Source organism: Dermacentor silvarum, chromosome 1 (assembly GCF_013339745.2).
Source record: "Dermacentor silvarum isolate Dsil-2018 chromosome 1, BIME_Dsil_1.4, whole genome shotgun sequence".
In the NCBI taxonomy this organism is placed as follows: Eukaryota; Metazoa; Arthropoda; class Arachnida; order Ixodida; family Ixodidae; genus Dermacentor; species Dermacentor silvarum.
The window spans coordinates 438,985,444-438,990,551 of NC_051154.1; positions in this window are offsets into that span (position 1 = coordinate 438,985,444).

The following is a 5,108-nucleotide window of genomic DNA, read 5'->3' on the forward strand; positions in this document are numbered from 1 at the left end:
TTCTCTTAAACTCAAAGAATATCGGGTATACCCGTTTGCTCTCTGATCCACACCGCTCTGTTCCTGTTTCTTAACGTTGCGCCTAGCATTTCTCGTTATGTCACTCTTTGCGCGGTCCTAGTTCTCGAGCTTTCTTCTTAACCTCCACGTTTGCCCCTTAAGTTAGCACCAGTAGAATGCAAGGACTATACACTTTTCTTTTCAACGACAGTGATAAGTTCCGATTCATGATTTGGCGATGCCTGCCGTATGCACTCCAACCCAGTGTTGTTCTTGCGTAAATTTTCTTCGTGCTTCCTGGTGCGATATCACTGCATGTTGAAAACGAAAATTGAAGGAAGAGGCAAAGTATTTTTCAAATACAAGAAAAGTGTGAAGAAACTCACGTGGAAAGCCGCTTCACAAGGACCAAGACAGACCATTTTACCATCGTGTCGCAAGACGCAACGGCTGTTACGTCCCTAAAGTGTATAAACCCAGGATTAATTTATACCTCTGTCACTCAGGCACTTTGGCGAGCTCTCGAGTCCGATCCAGATCGGGTACTTGTACACAAGCAGTTTCGACCAGAATTTCTCACGATCCGGATCCAGTAGATTGCCATCCTAGGCTGTCGTCAGCATCTTAAAATTGCCTGAGCTGACCCAACTCGATCCTGATTGTTGAACCGTGCAACAGCTATCATTCTCGATCGCGACCGAAAAATGTTATCCCTATCGCGATTGATCGCCATCGAAAGTGCCCTTGTTGCACCAGTATTAAAGAACGACCGAAAGCCAAAGCGATTCAAACCGCCACTGCCCACCTCTCGCAGCACAACTCGCGGAGTCAAGATGCAACACAGAAGGATCCACATTTTTTAAGGAAATGGGCTACCTAATCATACGCCTGTGCGAACGCGCTCAGCTGCTTACAACTTGCTACTACAGAAATATTACAGATCAAGCGCACGTTGTCCGACAAACACGAGAAAATACAATGTATGTCGCACGTGCAAGTCAGCCGACGTTCAATGCGTCACTCAAAACACATCGAAGGAGAGCTGCAGCGATATTCTCATCTCGAGCAAACTGTCATGGCTAGCTACATTGTGAAGTAATTGACAACCGTGCCGCGAATAATAGGAAGCATTAAAGGGCCCCTGAAACGGTTTGTACTAATTAGATAGACGCGTATGGTACAGCTAGAGTAAAACATTAGTGCCCCAATTTAAGTGAAGCGTATCATAATAAGAGAGCTACAGACGATTACAAGTTACCCTCCTCCCTAGCCATGCTTTTCCTCCTCTACTCGTTCGCCGAATGCTTAGGGCTAAGCTCCGCCTTCACTGGCTCGGCGTCATGAAGTGACGTCCTGTCGTCTACTTCCAGTTGTCTAGGAGCCAACGCGCGAAGCCTCTCCAAACTCTCCGCTAGCCGCCTCGCCGTCGATGCCTCGTGAGAGCTATCCAAGCAGAGTGCGTTACGAGCGTTCTGTCGCAGCGCCGAGCATGCCCGGTATTCCGGTAACCGTAGGCGAGCTGGGCGTTTTAGCGCATGGTCGGAGGTGTCAACTACATGCTACTACCACTGTGAGGAACGGGCTTTAGCCTAAAGGTGAGCGGCCTGAGCTTCCTGCATGGTGTAGCCACCTGGTTTTCTTGTACATTCAAAATACAATCCGACGCTATCATGTCTGAAGGTTGTGGCTAAGTCGTACTTTACGATTTTTCTTACCGATTCTACTAATATTTCACTAACAACCCTGCGCCACGCGGAGGGCCTGCGTGGTCGGAGTAGCTCGGTATTAATATCTCAGCCGCGCACGCCGACGTCAGTGTTTCTGCGATATGGGGCCTTTGACGCTGTCGCGTTAAAAAAGCAGAACCTGCTGCACTCACATTGCACACCTAGCAGGCGTTCGTAGGCTCCCACTTGTCGCGTTTAATGTTCACCGTCCATAGAAGACTTCTTTTTCGATCCCTCGGAAATGAAATCATTCGCCAGCCATTTCTCGGAATTATTAGACCACTGCGGCATGCAGCACCCAGTCATATTGCAAAAGTCACAACATGGCTGGCAAGGCGTGCCACGGCTACTAACCACGCACGCGCACGGCGGCCATCGGAGGTGAACTGAAAAAATGGCGGCCAAGAAAACTGGTTTCGCGGTGGTTTCTTCGGTACGGTGGCTAGATGGGTAGGTGTGCCGACCGGCGCGTCTGGAGCGTAGTTCACCGCTTCTCCGCATCATGACGCAAAATTGGCTCTGTGGTCAGTAGAACGGTTCCGCAGCGCGCGTCGTCTGATACAGGGGGCTGGCAGTGAGCACAAAAAAAAAAAAACAAAGCCCGTATTGGAATAGTTGTATGTCGTCTGTTCGTGTCAGTTTCAAAGGTGAAGAGCTCCGCGTCTCTCGTGCTGTCTGCAAGTTCCTAAGCGATGTGGAATGTTCCAGGTCGGAAAAATGACCGGCGAGATTAGCGGCGGCATTGCTCCACCAAAGAACACCACCAAGGAGACTTACTGCTTCGCTCTGAACTGCAAGTCGGGCTTCAGGCTCTAAATTTGTGAGAAAGACAGCGGAAATGTTCCGCTTTCTGACAGCGGAAATGTTCGCCCCGGGCTGCTGAGAAGCTTGCTCATCATCGGCGACGTTAATGAGCAAGCCGTACACCGAAAAGGGTACGTCGATGAGCTCCTCGACATTGGAAATTTTCAAGACGCACATGAGGTGCTCAGTGCCTTCGACATCGAGCACCGCTGCACTGCTACAGGGAAATAAAAAGTGACTCTAGGCTTATATTCTATATAGCAGGCTATGTAGCAAGAAAGTTCCTGCAAAGAACCAAGTGCTCCGATTGCTCAGGGATATTACTGAATTCAACAGAATGAGTAGGTCAGGGCTGTTTCTCCCTTCTGAAGCACTAAAAAAACTGGTAGCATCTCTCGAAGACGCCTTCAAGCTGTGCTGTTTAAGTGAGTTACGAAGGAACAGTATCGCCGACTTTCCATCCTTTCTGCAGCTGAATCCTCCGAATTTGATCGGCTGTGAGCGGCACAAGAAAGAGCTCACAGACGATGTTGTGAAGTTCAATTAAATTACACGCCATTACTTCCTTGTCAAGGGCAAGAACATGGTGCGCGAAAGCAACAGGGAGAAGAGGAATCACCCGAAGCGGAGGCGTGTGCTGTTAATAATGTTATGATGTGGTGGACCAAAGTGGGGACCTTGCTGGCGCTAGGCTATTTATGTTGGTGCGTCTGCTGGCTCAAGTTATGAGAGCGCTTCTTGTATTTTAAATATATTTATGAATCTAGCCCAAGACGTATTGCTTTATGTTATTGCAACCAAACAGTGAACCATATGCACTTGCCAACACAATTCGTCACGTAACAATTTAAATACCGTAACTGAGGCAGCAATAAACACGATAGGTGGAATTCACAAAATTGAAACATTAGAACTCACTAAATATCACGTAAACACGTTTCCATACACCGTATAAAACCACTGCAGTATTGTTTTATGCATGGAAAAAATGCATCTACGTATTTAATGCAATGGGCTGGAGCACCGCGTTTATACAAATAAATATGACCAATCGCCAAGCTAGAAAACTGACTTCAGCATATCGTGTCTTCTTAGACGACAGTAACAAATTCCCCATTCTGGCTTTACCTACACTGCTCAAAATGGCATTGTATAGCGCGTACTTCACAGTTAGAGCAGAGGCAGCGATACTATCAAACACGCTGCTCGTCTACACAGCGCAGCCGATGTTGCGCGCAGCTCAGCCGTTATACTGTCCGCAGCGCCACTTCTGCGTCATGATGCGGAGAAGTGGTGAACTACGCTCGGTCGGCACACCTACCCATCTAGCCACCGTATCTTCGGCATCGACCCTGTGAAAAAAATTCAAGCAGAAACTCCTCCGGGAGTTGTCTAAGTATGCGTAAGCATTGTGGCACTTGCTCATCTCCACGCAGCCCGGTGTCAATGTCAGTGTTATTAGACTTCATCCGGACAGTACAAACGACAGCACTTCGGCGACCCAAACTGGTGTGGGCGGGGGCTCAAGGTGCATTAATAACGCAAGCAAAGTATTGCAGGTAGTGGCGCCATGTGCGCTGATGACGCTCCGATCCTCATAAGCCGTTATCGCTCTTTAGCTCCTCGTCCATCCGTGCCAAACCATTATGAACCGTGATCAAAGGACGCCGGCGGCAACATGGACCAATCAACCGTACTCTGGCACGGCCGCACGGACCGTATCTTGAAAGCGATCTGCACAGCGCGCAGGGATTGCCGACTGCTGATAATTTCGCGCGCTTTTTCGCCGCTTCGCTTGCGGTGAAGCGACAGGCGGCACGAAGAGAAGTCGCTAGCTGCTGCGGGCTCTATCTGGAAAGCCATCGTCTTACGCAATGGACGGACGGACGGACACATGGACATTTTTCTCGTTGGGTAAGCATATAAATGCTCACGCATTTAAATATGCCACCACCCGGCATATGCAAATGTGCACTACCCAAATGCAAATGCACTACCCGGCACGATGCAAATGTGCATCGAGGCCCCCTAGTACAGATCGTGCCAACGCCAACTCTTAAATGATTGCCGCGTGTGCGCGTGTGGATGATGAGTATGATTTATATAAGGGCAATGCCCACAATAAGGGATCGGCCAAGAAGGGCGTTCGCGTTCTAATTATGATTATCACTATAAGGAGGATTTCTATACAACAGTCCATACCCAAGCCCATAGTCAAGAAGTGGGCATTACAATGGTACATGCTACAACGGGGAATTGGCAAGAAGCAGGAGGTGCATTCTGGTTGCAGCTACAAATGGCGCATATATATATATATATATATATATATATATATATGACCTATAGCGCAAAGAACTAATGCAAAAATAGTGCATGTCTGCGAGTTATCTTTTTCATGTTATCTCGTCTTATTATTTCATCATGCTATCACTGTATCCTTCAGATGGCATTAGTGCTATGTATACTGCAATATAAATAATTCATTAGAAAAGCTCTTTTTGAAATATTTATTACTTAGCCACTTGCTTGGAGTGTTTTATTCCTTCGAGTTTAGGTTAATGAAGTGCATTAAATATT